Raw genomic sequence first — 17,047 nt, forward strand, 5'->3', positions numbered from 1 at the left:
TTGAGACCCACATATAGGGTTCTTCTATTTCTTTGTACTAGAGTTCTTTTGGCTTTCACAACTAAGAAGAGGAAAACTGCTTTTAGCCTCCACCTTTGTGTGTATTCCCCCATTGTGTATGTGAGAAAGCCGCAAGTGAGACTCCTTCCCTCTCTCCCACTATCTTCACAGAAAGTCCCGAGTAGCATTTTGCCATGCAGGTCATCGTTGTTGGCTCTCCATTTATGCCCTTTGTTTTTGAGCCAATTGAATTTGCATTTTCCTAGCATCTTCTTGTCCTCTATCCCATTCTTCCAACCTGCATCTTTTGCGCTCCTGTTCTTCTCGTCTTCTTTCTGGCTCTTGAGGTGCCTCGGGCTAACTTTGAGGATTGGATTGCTCCCCATGATCTTCTTCATCATCATCTGTTTGCTCACATTGGTTTTTTTCCTGTCCTCCTCCTCCTCCTAATCCTCTTGCCTCCTCTTTCTTCTCTCTGAGATCATTGCATTGTATACATCAGGAGGGATTGGGAGCTTTGTTTTGGAATCATTCGGTCTTCCAATCTGCTTGGATTGCTCCCCATGATCTTCTTCATCGTCATCTGTTTGCTCATTGGTTTCTATCCTCTCCTCCTCCTCCTCCTCCTCCTCCTGCCTCCTCTTTCTTCTCTCTTTGATCATTGCATTGTATACATCGGGAGGGATTGGGAGCTTTGTTTTGGAATCATTCGGTCTTCCACTCTGCTTTGTTCTTGCCATGTCAATGATGGTGGGGCTATGGGAAATGTGATGGTAGGAAGGAATGTACTAGTATGAGAGAGTACTGGTGGTACTGAGAAAATGAAGGTATTTGCATATATATAGGGGTATATTTATTTTGTGCATCATTATCAGTTAGCCCCCCCCCCTTCCCCCTTTACCCCCCCACAACCCCTACTTCCCCCCCCTATTTGTCATTGTCCCCTCGGGGGTTTAACCTTACAAAATTTAATGTACCACGAAATAGGTTGTATTGACATGTGTGCAAAGTATTGTGCCCATCAGGTATGAGGGCATTTGAATAACACACCTTAGATACTATTCTTTGGCAATTGTGCATAACACTTAGTGATAAATAGAGTTTTTGGTGTATTTTATGATCCGCATATCTAATGGATACGATATTTTTCATGCATCTATAATTAGATTATATTAACATGTGTGCAAAGCATCGTGCCCATTGGGTATGAGAGCATTCGAATAATACACCTCAGATACTATTTTTTGGCGCTTGTGCATAACACTTGCTGAAAAATGGAGTTTGTGACACGTTTGACCATCGAAAGCATATCCGATGGGGATGATATTTTGCACGCGCCTCAACATATATTATACTGATGTGTATGCAAAGTATAGCACCCATCGGATATGAGGACATTCGAATGATACACCTCAAATTACTATTTTTTCACTATTGTGCATAGCACTTGGTTAAAAAATGGGATATGTGGCAACTTTGACCATCCAAAGCATATTTGATGTGCACAATACTTTGCATATAGATCAACATAGGTTGTATTAATTAACTTGGAAAGTATTGTGCCCATCGGATATGCGTGCGATTGAATAACACACCTCAAAGCATGTGTTTTTTACTGTTGTGCATAACACTTGGTGAAAAATGAGGTTTGTGGCGAGTTTGACAATCTAAATCATATCTAATGGACACGATACGTTACAAAATCCTCAACATCTATTAGATTGACTTGTATCAATAGTATCGTACCGATTGGATATGTGTATGTTCGAATAACACACCTCAAATACTATTTTTTGATGGTTGTGCATAATACTTGATGGAAAAAGGGATTTGTGGCATCTTTGACTATCTAGAGCATATATGATGGGCATGATAATTTGCACACAGCTCAAAATAGGTTGTATTGATGAACTTGCAAAGTATCATGGCCATCGGATATGTGCGCATTCGAACAACACACCTCAAAGCATGTTTTTTGATAGTTGTGCATGATCATTAGTAAAAAATGGAGTGTGTGGCGCATTTGACCATCCAAAGCATATTCGATGGGAATGATACTTTGCAGAGACCTAAAAATAGGTTGGATTGACATGAATGCAAAGTATTATGTCCATCTAGTATGTTCACGTTCGAATAACACACCTTAAACTCTATTTTTTTACGATTGTGGATAACACTTGATGAAAAAGGTGATTTGTGACGACTTTGACCATCCAAAGCATATCCAATGGGCATAATACTTTGCACACAACTCAAAATAGATTGTATTGATGCACGTGAAAAGTATTGTACCCATAGGGTATGAGAACATTTGAATAATACACCTCAAATACTATTCTTTAGTAGTTGTGCATAACACTTGGTAAAAAATATGGTTTGTGATGCATTTAACCATCCAATGCATATCTGATATTTTGCATGCACCTCAAAATAGGTTTCATTTTTACTTGTGCAAAGCATCGTACCCTTTGGGTATGAGCGCATTCGAATAATATACCTCAAGTACTATTTCTTAGTGGTTGTGCATAACACTTCATGAAAAAAGGTGTTTGTGGTGTGTTTGACCATCCAAAGAATATTCGATGGACATGATATTTTGCACATGCCTCAACACAAGTTGTATTGATGTGTGTGCAAAGTATCATGACCATTGGGTATGAGCACATTCGAATGACACACCTTAGATACTCTTTTTTTACGGTTGTGCATAACACTTAGTGAAAAACGGGGTTTGTGGTGACTTTGACCATCTAGAGCATATTTAATGGGCATGATACTTTGTAGACAGTTCAAAATAGATTATATTTATACACGTGCAAAGTATCATGCCCATCGGGTATGTGCATGTTCGAATAATACACCTCAGAGCATGTTTTTTGGCGATTGTGCATAACACTTGGTGAAAAAAGGGGTTTGTGGCAGGTATAACCATCCAAACCATATCCGATGGGCAGGATACTTTGTACAAGCCTCAACATAGGTTGGATTGACATAAGTGAAGATTATCGTGTCCATCAGGTATATGCACGTATGAATAACACACCTCAAATAATATTTTTTCACAGTTGTGCATAACACTTGATGAAAAATGGGGCTTGTGCGACTTTGACCATCCAAAGCATATACAATGGGTATGATAATTTGTATGTTCATTACCATAGGTTGGATTCATGTGTGTAGAAAGTATCATGCCCATCGGTTATGTACACGTTCAAACGACATACCTCAAATACTATTTTTTGATAGTTGTGCATAACACTTGATGAAAAATGGAATTTGTGGAGACTTTGACCATCAAAAGCATATCCGATGCATATGATACTTTGCATGTGCTTTAAAATAGATTTTATTGATGCATGTGCAAAGGATTGTGTCCATCGGTTATGTGCACGGTCAAATAATACACCTCAAATACTATTTTTTGGCTTAGGTTTAGGATATAGGATATAGGGTTTAGGATTGAAGGTATAGGTTTTAGGGTTTAAGTTATAGGAAATAGTGTTTACGGTATAGGAATTTGGGTTAAGGCTATAGGGATTAGGGTTTAGGATTTATGATATGGGGTAGAGTTACAAATATTACCCATGCTATAAATATTAGCCTGTGAATTTGGTTTAAATATAATTAAACATCATTCACAGGTTTTTAATAAGCTGGAATTTGAAAATTCTAACCCTATAGATGACTTAAGATGGCTTATGCCGATCGATATGAGTACTTGGAGGGCTGAATTCGGACCTCATATGATAAAGTAATATTAATTTTTGGGCGAATTTATCAAGTATAATTAAACTTCCTTCACAAGTTTTTAATAAGTTGGAATTTGTAAATTCTAACCCTATAGATGACTTTAGATGGCTTATGCCGATCTATTTGAGTACTTGAAGGGCTAAATTTGGACCTCATACGATAAAGTTATGTTAATTTTTGGGTGAAGTTATCAAATTTCAAGATTGAAAGATTAGCCACACTAGTTTGAAGAAGCTCCTAAATTCTTGTTTGGAAAAATATTCTCCCTTAAAATTTTATCTTGGAGAGGGTAGGGAAGAAAGGAAATTACTGGAATGGAGGAGGAAAGAGAGGCGGGGGGAAGGGGGAGGAGGAAAGGGGCAGGGGGAGGAAAAGGGGAGGGGAGGGGAAAAGGGGAGGTTTTTTTCATTTCAAAATGGATTCCTTCTAAATCCAATCCATATGATGAGGGACGGGGGGGGAAGGGGGGGGGGAAGGTGTAACGGGTGGCCCATTGATAAGGGACTGAGTCTCAGTCCGCCCTCCTCATCACCTTGGGATTCAACATCGGCAGCAAGGAGGAAGTCCTTGCCCTCTTTTGGGTCAAGGGGGAGCAACCCTTTGACATCCCTAGGACCTAACCAAGGGGAGCAGCCCATGGTAAGGTTGGACTCCTAACCATGGCTCTAAAGGGCTCAATTCAAACTGGAATATTTAAATTGATTGGCCCTTCAAAGTATCTGTTGGGAGAAAAGTACCAAAAGAGGAATGAAGCCTTAATGAAGGTGGCTAAACATTGGAACCAAGGGTGATACCCCCTCCAAAAATCAAAAAAATTACACACACAGGGATTAGAATTTCGGGAGACCTGAACTGGAAGGCTATGTGAGCTGCGAGCTCCATCTGTAATCCTGAGAGTGTTGTGAGGATTTTTTCTTCTGCATCTGAGAGATGCTCCCATGTAATCTTTACCCTGTGGCATTTTGACCACAGGGCCTCTTCTTTCTGGAATACAAAGCATTTGTGTCTCTTTGCTCTGAGTGTTTTGTTCCAAACGTTGAGGTAGATAGATGGCCAGCATCGTTCCCCCTCCCCTTCGTTAAGTTCTGAGTGTGCAGGGCATGTTTGAAGCTTACCTTCCAGCCAAGGCTTCCCCTTGGCCTAAGGAAGAAGCTCACCAAAGGGCAGACCGTTTGCTAGCTCATGGGAGACGTAGAGATCATCGTGGTGTTCGCTTAGGTGGTATTTTAGCTGATGCAGAGAGCAGTGTGGCCTCTGTAGTGATCCATTCGATCTAGTACTTCTTGAGGACTCGTAGATCCTCCTAAATATCTCCTCTACGAAGTAGCAGAGCCCGCGAAGCTCGGACCAGGGAGGACGGACCGACTGAGATCCCGCCGTCGATGAACGAAAGGTGACGGAACTACAGTTCCATCACGCCAAAGCTTTGGAAGCTACACGCAGGCACACCTCATCTCCATTGTACGAGCCCTTCGGTACAGCACTTTGCCCCATCAACGAGATCACAGGGCTGGGCCCATGATCATAGTAGTGCATCGGATTACACAAACGAACCCGATGGACTTCTAGTCCATCGATAGAAACTCGTTGACGGAACCAGATGGAAGATGACAGGATTGACGCGAAGCTTCCTCCCCACCGTTTCAGTGCACCATTGCTAGCACCCTCATTCATACGCATCCCCACCGATCCTTAGAACCCGTGCAACGCCAGAGATACACCGTTCAATGTCCTCATGGTGACGGGGAGGTCGCCATAGCTCCGACGACCCAAGGCTGCTATAAAACCATATGGATAGGAATGAGTCACAAGCAAGGCCACGGCCCGAGTGGTTAGCCGGGCCATGATGTATTTCGAGCATCTTCGTAGAGTCAAATGGCTCGGTGGTTGGCGCTTCGAGTTCGGGAGAGGAGGTGGAGGGTTCGAATACCCCATTTAGCTGTGCAGAGATTTGGGACACGCGCGTGGCAGAAAGTATACCATATATATAAGTGGGTGGTTTTAGTTACACTAACTAAGACCAGCCCACTTGGCTAGCTCAATGAGAGGTTCTGCGCGTAGTTCCTTGAAGGTCCTGAGTTCGAGTTCTGGTGATTGGCCATCCTTTTGGCACAGTCCACTAAGTCTGGAGGTACAACCAGTTCATTTTTGGCGGTTTGGATAGTTTAGCCCTGGCTAAATTTAGTAAGTCCCAACCAACCAGACAAAGGGTTTTTGGAAACATACTTCACAACCATGTTCCCCCTCTTGTCCTAAGTTTCTGGAGTAAACCTGTGGCATTAATTTTGCTACATGACGCTTCGGCAAGCATTATGCGAAGGAGCGGTTCTCCAAAGCCATAGCTCTCGGAAAGAGTTCTAGTCGATTCCTCTGAGGGTCTGAAGGATCAGGGAACCTTTGTGAAGGTGAAGGACAGTCAATTAGGTGGAAGTCCTCATCAGCAAGGCAGTTGCAAATCTAGAGGTCAAGCAGGTAGTTTGGGATCCCGGTAGGGGACCAAACCGGGGAGCAAAGGAAAAGAGAAAAGAGAAAAAAAATTTAGGGAAAACGTTGCCCTTGTGAAAGTGGTATCAGAGCTAAAGGAACTGAGCAAAGTCAGTTCCCCAAAGGTATTAGCTTGATAAGATTTGGGAAGTCAAGTGGAATTGACAGTTTTCTCCCACCTTCTGTATTTTCTCATAACAGACAGTCCAGCCCATTCAAAGGCCATTTCTCATGGGTGATTCAAATGAGGTAGCTGGTGCTGAGCCAAGCAACACCAAGAGCAGAACCAAGCTCAAATTCCATGAGCATGATGCAAGGCTTGAGGCCATAGAGCTTGCTCTAAATGAGTTGCGGACGAGCCAGGGGCTTCTACAACAGCAACTCTCAGAAGCTAACATAAAGCTTGCTCATGTGATGAGCAAGCTAATAAAGGATGATGGGGTCGGACCATCCGGAAGGAATCGGGTCAAGCTCAAGGAGCCCGAATCGTACACGGGTGCACGAGAACTCAAGGTGTTGGAGAACTTCATCTACGACATGCAGCAATACCTTACCCTTGCCAAGATAATCGAGCACGAAGAGCAAGTGCTTCATGCCTCAACCTACTTGGTGGATGACGCCAAGCTTTGGTGGAGAAATTACAAGGAAGATGAGAGAACCCACCGCAACACATACACAATTCCCACGTGGGAGGAGCTCTCACAAAGGCTGAGGTTGCAATTTCTACCCTCCAACATTGAATGCAAGGCTCGGGATGCCTTGAACAGTCTCAAACACACCGGAACCCTGAGAGATTTCATCAAAGCTCACTCCTCCCTTATGCTACAAATCAAGGAGATGAGTAAGGCTGATCGACTTTACTATTTCATCAAAAGGCTGAAGCCTTGGGCACATGGACTCATTAGGGAGCATGTAAAGACGGTGGCTAAAGCATACGAGGTAGCGGATCACCTCACCGATTGGCAAGAGAAACAACATGGTGGTGAGAGACAAGGTCAAGCCAAGCCCAAGCCAAGTGAACAAGGGGTTCCCCATTCGAGAAGAAAAAGTTCAAGTGGTTTGGCTTCAAAAGGAAGAAGTACCATCCTATGGGAGAGGTCCCAGCTGAGCAGGCCAAACCTGAAGCTACTGCTGCTGAAAAAGGTACTGTGCAGCCCAAGAGTAGTGTGGGTTCAGCAAAGGCTTCATCGAGTTTTTCAACCCCCAAAAGGACTGGTTGTTACATCTGCACAGGAGCTCATTTTGCTAGGGCTGCCCTATGCGATAGTCACTACAGACTATCCAGGAAACAGAAAATGGACAGCCCACTCAAACCATGACACCCCTTCAGCTTCTAGGAGCCATGAGTGAAGATAAGGCAGTCTTTGATCTGCTGTTCATTACTGCGACAGTAAATGGATGCCTAGGGAGGGCTATGGTGGACAGCAGGGCTAGCCATAACTTCATCACCTCCAAGAAAGCCAAGGAGATCGGACTAAAGGCTGAAATCTCTGAAGGCAAGGTCATGAAAACACTAAATACGCTTGGACAAACAGTTGCCAAGGTGGCCAAAAGAGTAAGTGTCCAAGTTGGAAAAGCCGTAGCTCTTGGAAGGAGTTCTAGTCGATTCCTCTAAGCGTCTGAAGGATCATGGAACCTTTGTGAAGGTGAAGGACAGTCAGTCAGGTGGAAGCTCTCATTAGCAAGGTAGTTGCAAATCCAAAGGTCAAGTAGGTACTTTGGGATATCAGTAAGGGACCAAACCGAGGTGCAAAGGAAAAGAAAAAAGAGAAAAAAAATTTCGGGAAAACTTTGCCCTCGTGACAGTGGTATCAGAGCTAAAGGAACTGAGCAGAGTCAGTTCCCCAAAGGTATTAGCTTGATAAGATTTGGGAAGTCAAGTGGAATTGACAGTTTTCTCCCACCACCTATATTTTCTCAGAATAGACAGTCTAGCCCATTCGAAGGCCATTTCTCATGGGTGATTCAAATGAGGTAGCTGGTGCTGAGCCAAGCAACACTAGGAGCAGAACCAAGATCAAATTCCGTGAGCATGATGCAAGGCTTGAGGCCATAGAGCTTGCTCTAAATGAGTTGCAGAGACCAGCCAGGGGCTGCTACAGCAGCAACTCTCAGAAGCTAAAATAGAGCTTGCTCATGTGATGAGCAAGCTAATCAAGGATGATGGGGTCAGACCATCCGAAAGGCATCAGGTCAAGCTCAAGGAGCCTGAACCGTACATGGGCACGTGAGAACTCAAGGTATTGGAGAACTTCATCTACGACATGCAGCAATCCCTTGCCCTTGCCAAGATAATCGAGCTCGAAGAGCAAGTGCTTCATGCCTCAACCTACTTGGTGGATGACGCCAAGCTTTGGTGGAGAAATTACAAGGAAGATGAGAGAACCCACCGCAACACATACACAATTTCCACATGGGAGGAGCTCTCACAAAGGCTGAGGTTGCAGTTTCTGCCCTCCAACATCGAATGGAAGGCTCGAGATGCCTTGAATAGTCTCAAACACACCGAAACCCTGAGAGATTTCATCAAAGCTCACTCCTCCCTCATGCTACAAATCAAGGAGATGAGTGACGCCGATCTACTTTACTATTTCATCAAAAGGCTGAGGCCTTGGGCACATAATGAGCTCATGAGGGAGCTACTGCTACTCAAAAAGGTACTGTGCAGCCCAAGAGTAGTGTGGGTTCAGCAAAGGCTTTGTCGAGTCTTTCAGCCCCCAAAGGGAGTGGTTGTTACATCTGCACAAGAGCTCATTTTGCTAGGGACTGCCCTATGCGACAGTCACTACAGACTATCTAGGAAACAGAAAATGGACAGCCCACTCAAACCATGACACCCCTTCAGCTTCTAGGAGCCATGAGTGAAGATAACGTAGCCTCTGATCTATTGTTCATTACTGCGACAGTAAACGGAGGCCTAGTGAGGGCTATGGTGGACAGCGGGGCTAGCCATAACTTCATCACCTCCAAGAAAGCCAAGGAGATCAGACTGAAGGCTGAAATCTGTGAAGGCAAGGTCATGAAAACAGTAAATACCTTGGGACAAACAGTTGCCAAGGTGGCCAAAGGAGTAAGTGTCCAAGTGGGAGGCTGTTCTCACATGTTAGAATTCTGTGTGGTGGAAATGGATGATTTCAACATGGTGTTTGGGCAAACATCGCTAAGAGCTAACAGGGTACGGATCAACAGCCATGATGAGCAGCTAGTATTCTGCAAGGAAGGAGGTTGGGAGGCAGTAAAAGCATCAAGGCAAAAGGGAGGCCCTTTGCCCCAACTCCTCTCAGCCATGCCGTTGCAAGAAGCAGTAGGAAAAGGTAGTCAGGCCTACATTGTGGTCATCAAAGAACATGAGGAGAACTCAGTTTCATCTAAGGGACATGTACCACATGAGGTGCAGGGTTTACTGATGGAGTACACTAATATCCTACCCTAAAAGCTCCCAAGGGAGCTTCCTCCTAAACGGGAGATAGACCAGAGGATAGAGTGTATCCAGGATCAGACCCTCCAGCCAAGGCACCTGACAGGTTGTCACAAGAAGAGAATATAGATACGGATGCATATGAGAGGACTTGCCACAGTTGTGGGCAAGATAAAGCTGAAGGAATGAAACCAGCAGGGAGCAACCCTTTGACATCCCTAGGACCTAACCAAGGGGAGCAGCCCATGGTAAGGTTGGACTCCCAACCATGGCTCTAAAGGGCTCAATTCAAACGGGAATATTTGAATTGATTGGCCCTTCAAAGTATTTGTTGGGAGAAAAGTACCAAAGGAGGAATGAAGCCTTAATGAAGGCGGCTGAATGTTGGAACCAAGGGTGATACCCCCTCCAAAAATCAAACAAGCTACACACACAGGGATCAGAATTCCAGGAGACCAGAACTAGAAGGCTACGTGAGCTGCGAGCTCCATGTGTAATCCTGAGAGTGTTGTGAGGATTTTTTCTTTTGCATCTGAGAGATGCTCCCATGTAATCTTTACCTTGTGGCGTTTTGACCACAAGGCCTCTTCTTTTTGGAATACAAAGCATTCGTGTCTCTCTGCTCTGAGTGTTTTGTTCCAAACGTTGAGGTAGATAGATGGCCAGCATCGTTCCCCCTCCCCTTCGTTAAGTTCTAAGTGTGCAGGGCGTGTTTGAAGCTTACCTTTGAGCTAGGGCTTCCCCTTGGCCTAAGGAAGAAGCTCACCAAAGAGCAGACCGTTTGCTAGCTCATGGGAGATGCAGGGATCTTCGTGGTGTTCACTCAAGTGGTATTTCGACCGATGCAGAGAGCAGTGTGGCCTCTGTAGTGATCCATTCGATCCAGGACTTCGTGAGGACCGGGAGATCCTCCTAGATCATATCTCCTCTACGAAGTAGTAGAGCCCGCGAAGCTCGGACCACGGAGGACGGACCGACTAAGATCCCACTGTCGATGAACGGAAGGTGATGGAACTGCAGTTCCATCACGCCGAAGCTTTGGAAGCTTCACATAGGCACGCCTCACCTCCATTGTCCGAGCCCTTCAGTATAGCACTTTGCCCCATCAACGAGATCAAAGGGCCGAGCCCATGATCATAGCAGTGCATCGGATTGCACAAACGAACTTGATGGACTTCTAGTCCATCGACGGAAACCTATCGACGAAACCGAACGGAAGACGACGGGATTGACGAGAAGCTTCCTCCCGACCGTTTCAGTGCACCATTGCCAGCACCCTCCTTCATACGCATCCCCACCAATCCTTAGAACCCGTGCGACACCACAGATACGCCGTTCGACGTGCGCATGGTGACGGGGAGGTCGTCATAGCTCCGACTACCCATGGCTGCTATAAAACCATATGGATAGGAATGAGTCACAAGCAAGGCCACGGCCCCGATGGTTATCCGGGCCATGATGTATTTCGAGCATCTTCGTAGAGGTCGCGGGTTCGAGTCCAAGCAGAGGGGTGTAGAGCACGAGTCGACGAGGGGGCCGACCCCCTTTTGCTAGTCTCCAGAGTACACGATATAATCAAGGGACCCCGCTTGGTTACACCAACCAAGACAAGGCCGCGTGGTTAGCTCGATGATAGGCACTGCGGTTGCTTTCCCGACGGTTTTGAGTTCGATCCCCAGCGTGGTGGTGCGCTAACGTTTTGGGTGCACCCGCATTCGTCCGAGGACAAAATAAAAGCAAGTGGCCCCGCCTAGTTACACCAACCGACAGGTGGCTCGATGGTTGGTGCTTCGAGTTTGCGAGAGGAGGTCGAGGGTTCGAATACCCTATTCAGCTGTGCAGAGATTTGGGACACGCGCGTGGCAGAAAGTATACCATATATATAAGTGGGTGGTTTTAGTTACACTAACTAAGACCAGCGCAGTTGGCTAGCTGAACGAGAGGTTCTGCGTGTAGTTCCTTGAAGGTCCTGAGTTCGAGTTCTGGCGGTTGGCCATCCTTTTGGCACAATCCGCTAAGTTTGGAGGTACAGCCAATTCATTTTTGGCGATTTGGACAGTTTAGCCCCAGCTAAATTTAGTAAGTCCCAACCAACCAGACAAAGGGCTTTTGGAAATAGACTTCACAACCGTGTTCCCCCTCTTGTCTTGAGTTTCCGGAGTAAACCTCGGGCATTACTTTTGCTACACGACGCTTCAGCAAGCATTACGCGAAGGAGTGGTTCTCCAAAGCCGTAGCTCTCGGAAGGAGTTCTAGTCGATTCCTCTGAGCGTCTGAAGGATCAGGGAACCTTTGTAAAGGTGAAGGACAGTCAGTCAAGTGGAAGTTCTCATCTGCAAGGCAGTTGCAAATCCAGAGGTCAAGCAAGTACTTTGGGATCTTGGTAGGGGACCAAACCGGGGAGCAAAGGAAAAAAGAAAAGAGAAAAAAAATTTAGGGAAAACTTTGCCCTCGTGACAGAAGGGGGGGGAGGGGAGGGGAGGGGAAAGGGGCGGAAAAAGGGGAGAGAGGGAAGAATGGGAGGAAGAGGAGAAAGGGGGGGGGGGGGAGGGAGAGGGTAGGGGGCGGGGGAGAGGAAGGGGGGATTGGGCAATGGGGAATGGGAGAAGAGGGGAATGGGGAAAAGGGGGGAATGGGAAAGGGAAATTTGAATTTTAGAGTGGGAAGTTTAAATTGCTTGAGGGAAGTATATTGACTCTCACCTCTCCCTCTCCGTTTTCAATCGCACCCTCCCTCTCATCATGTTCCCCTTCCTTCCTCTCTTCCTCTTTCTCTCCCTTGCATTGCGTTGCACCCTCTCTCCCTCTCCCTCTCTCGTGTTGTGCACCCCTTCCCCTTCCCCTTCCCTTCGCCCTCGCCCTCTCCCTCTCCCTCTCCTTTCTCCTTCCTTCTCTTCCTCCGTTTTTCTCCCCCCATGTCTCCCTCCCTCCCTCTCTCTCTCTCTCTCTCTCTCTTTGTCCTCTTTCTCATCTCCTCTTCCTCCCTTTCTTCTATAGTGTGCGATGGCGACACACACACACACCGAGAGAGAGAGTCGTGCTGCCACAGTAGCGTGGTAGTAGCGAGTGATGACAAAAAAGAAAAAAACTTTTTTTTGCCACCGTTGCACTACTGCGGTAGCGCGACTCTCTCTCTCTCTCTCCTTCCCTTGCTCTTCCCTTACCTTCATTCCTTTCCTCTCTTCTTTTCTCTCTTTCCCTCTCCATTCTCTTCCCTTCCTCTTAGTCACCCACCTATCTAATTAAATTTATTTTTAAAAAATTATTACTCCCTGCTCTACTCTTCCCTTCCTCTCTTCCTCTTCCTTTTACTCTAGTCCTTCCTTTTACTCTCGCTCCCATCATGGTCCCCTCCCTTCCTCCCTCTCCCTCTCCCTCGCGTTGCACTCCGTTCCCCCTCTCCCTCTTCCTTTCCTTTCTCCTCTCTTCTCTCTCTCTCTCTCTCCCCATTCTCCTCCCTTCTCTCCCTCTCTTCCCTTCTCCTCTCCTTCCTCCCTCCCTTGTCTAAGAGATCGGCAATGCGGAGGCGGCGACAAAAACAAAATAAAATAAATTTTTTAATTTTAATTAAAAAAAATAAATTTCTCTCTCTTTCCCCCTCCATCAAGATATGTCATTTGAAGGTGTTTGCTTAAAAAATCTTTGTAACTATTGCAAGGTGTTTATTGGCACCATTATAAAGTTCTTTGAGATTATACCATTTTTTCTTTTTGAAACTTTGAATGGTGTTTATTGGCACTGTTATTAACTCTTGGAGATTTTAGAGTTCTGAAACTCTGAAAGGTGTTTATTAACACTGTTATTAAGTCTTGGAGATTTCAGAGGACTCTCATGGTAAATTAATCTAATGCATGGACCTTATATATATATACATATGTATGTACATACATACATACATACGTACACACAAGCACACACACACATATATAGTTTATCCATGGATTTAAATGATTTTTATTTATTAAAGTTATTAATAGGTTAAGAAAAAGTTAAAATTTTAAATGATGATTCTTTAAAATGAAAAATTAGACTAGGATTTCTACAAAAACTTTGAAAGGTGTTTATTGACACCATTATTAAGTCTTGGCGATTTGAGTTCCAAAACTCTAAACTCTAAAAAGTGTTTAGTAATACCGTTATAAGTCTTGGAGATTTTAGAAGACTTAAATAGTAAATTCATCTCACACATGGACCTTAGCTATATAAATATAAATATAAAAGTCTTACGGGCATGCCCATGCCACATGGATAGTGCAGTGCACTCGTCCCACCATATGTATCAATGGCCTTTGATTGATGAACCAAGGACATGTACGTTCCATGCATACATATGTAGTGTTGTGTGTGACTCCATATTTACCAGATTGTAAAGCTTTTAAACTCTCAAAAGATGTTTGTTAATACCGTTATGATATCGTGAAGATTTTAGAGGACTCTTATGGAAAATTAATGTCATGCATGGATCATACATACATACATACATCCATACATGCATGTATGCATGCATCCATACATACATACATACATGACATGCATGCATACATATAATTTTTTCATATATTTAAATTGATTTTATTCATTTAAGAGTAATTAAACTATTATTTTTAATTAAATTATTAATTTAAATTATTATTAAGTGCAACATTATAGAGAGAGATTCTAAAATTTCTTACGTGAAAATGACACAGCCAAAAAGTAAACTTTTGATTCTCAAACAACATTTTCATAAAGTAAACTTTTCATTTGGGAAGGAGTTTTAGAAATAGTCCAAAATTAATGAAATAAGTGTTATAGAAGATAATACATTCCAAAGTTTCTCTTTAGTGAACGGTCACGCCAGCAGGTTTCTCTGTCCTTTGGAGATTCTGATGTCTACATTTTCTAAGAGTATGTAGGTTCTCGGTCAAGTTTGATTCACGGCAACCTCTTCCCCCACAATATTGCTTAGATGGTCTAAAAACACTTTAGCTATGTGCCACAACTCAATTACTGTGTTGCCATTGGCATCTTGGTCTAAAAACACTTTAGCTATGTGCCACAACTCAATTACTGTGTTGCCATTGGCATCTTGGATCTTGTCAATGTTTTCTCTTATGTGTTTCCTTTTAACAGATTGGAAGAGCAGCATGGATGGGCAATCACCCACCTGTAGCCATGTTAGCCTGCTCTTTACCCAAGCATCTTGAGCAGCCTCCATCTCTCTAGCAGAAATCATTGCCTCAATTTCAGCCTGGAGATGAATCTGTCTTGTGGGTTTGTTTCCACAACCTTGTGTAGCGAGTTACGGATCTCTGAGAGTTGACCCTCCTCCCTAACTTTTCTTCTCCTCTCCTCCAGTGTCCGGCTTCTCGCTCTCAAGACAGTAGCTCTCACTGCCGAATCCCATCTAATCAGGGGATCGGGTATACCTGCTGCAACATCTTTCCATGTCCTGTCAATCATCTGACAGAATGAGGTATTCTTTACAAGTCTATTGTCAAACTTAAAAGGATGATCAAATGACCTCCCGCATATGAGTGGGATGGAGAAACACCACACTGTAGGAACATGTCCGAAAGGCATGAGGAAAGGTCATACGATCCCCCAAAAGGCGATTTCATCCACCAGCTTTCGAAATGGAAACCAGAAACTATCCTCTACACCACATTTGATTTCTTGTAACAACACTATGTCAGGGCTTTGATTTCGAATTACCTTGAGGTATCTGTTCTGCTTGTTTTTGTCGCAGCAGCCTCTCAAGTTCCACGACCAAATCTTCACCTCCCTGGAGGCTTTGTTGCCACCTTTACTGCGCCAAGGCTCTGCAGGCATTTTTGATGAATTGTAAGCTATTTTCCTTGCCCAGTGAGGCCCCACGGGCCATGTCCTTGAGCCTCTTCGAGACTCCCTTTGGTGTCTGCTTCCGCTCCGTGAATCGTGTTGCATTGGACCTCTCTTCCAAGACCCTTTTCTTGTGATTTGCTTCGGGTAGAGCTTCGTCCTCATCCACTGTAATAGCTTCCTGAACAACGCTGGAATTGGCCAGATCCTCATCCATGCATAACTCCTCCTGTGCCACGGCCTCCAGTGGGATGCCAGTTGTCTTTCTAGCCTGCGGGAGCTCCTTTGGAGATGAAGGTGGCCGGTACGGTGACCCATCGTAGAACTCCTGCGTCCTACCCTTCTTGCCGACGAGCTTCCACATGCTCTCCTTTTCCCTCAAGCCATCTATTCCCACCTGCAAGGTCTCTCGGGCACTTTGGCTGGATGCAGCAGGTCCCATTTTGGTAGCAACTTCATGCATCTTCTCCATTCCTTGAGGAGAGGTCTTTCCATCCTTCGTATCTCGTCGGGACGCCTTATGGTCAGCAGCCATTTGACTTGCCTCTATATGTTTTTGGTTCCCCGGGGCTTGTGTTTGGGGGGTTGCATTCTTCTCGGGGTCACATTCTTCTCGAGGCCTCCTGGTTCTTCCGCTTGAAGACCTCGCTCTTCATCCTCCGTCGCTTTTCTAGCGAGCTTCGTATTTTCTGCCCTCTTAGGACACTCCCTCGTGTAGTGGCCCGATTCTTTGCAGACATAGCATGCGTCGAGGAAGGGGCCAAAGCACACTCATTGCCATAGAATGACTCCATCCGGGAAGACCAGTCAAACACAATCGGGGAGCTCCTGGCTCCGCGGTCCCAAAGGATCCACGCCTTTCGCACAGACTCCTTTCGGGTCAGTTTAGGGTTCAACAACAATCTTCCCAGCGAGCTCGCCATTCGCTCCACTGCCCCACCCAACCACTCCGGAAGGCCCGGAAAATCCACCCACACTGGGCATTCGTGGTACAAGAACTCTCCCATACTGAAGGAGGGGCTCCAAGGTAGAGACAACACCATGGTTCCATCAAATAGGTAGTTCGTTGCGAACTCTATTCAGCAACTAAACAATTCCCAATTTTTGGGGCAATCTAACAGCTCGCAGGCCAGCCAAAAGGCCAGCCACCTCAATGGCCAACCAGTTGGCCGACCAGTTGGCAGGCCCACCGACCAGCTGGCAGACCTACCGACCAGCTGGCCGCGACCAGCTAGGTCTGGCCTATAAAAACACAAGCCCTCACACTCCTTCAGACAGGACAGGACCTACAGCTGCTCCTCATCTCTGCCATATTTTGCTGCAGGCCCGCCTGCTCCACTTCTACCTCTCCTCTTCAGATCTACTCCTCTCTGCCTCTTGGCTGCTGCCTTCTCTCTTCCTCTCCTTCCTGCCTCCTGGCTGCTTCATCCTCTCCTCCAGATCTGCCCCAACTTTTGCTCATCTTACTCCAGATCTATCTCTTCTGCTCCTCTGCATCTTCTCCTCTAGATCTGTCCCATCCTGCTCCAGATCAGCTCCTTTTCTTCATCGTGTTGCTATTCCAGATAGCCTAAAG

The sequence above is a fragment of the Dipteris shenzhenensis genome, chromosome 7 (genome assembly GCF_047967505.1).
Source record: "Dipteris shenzhenensis isolate YYH24624 ecotype China chromosome 7, Dip_SZ_1.0, whole genome shotgun sequence".
NCBI classification, from domain to species: Eukaryota; Viridiplantae; Streptophyta; class Polypodiopsida; order Gleicheniales; family Dipteridaceae; genus Dipteris; species Dipteris shenzhenensis.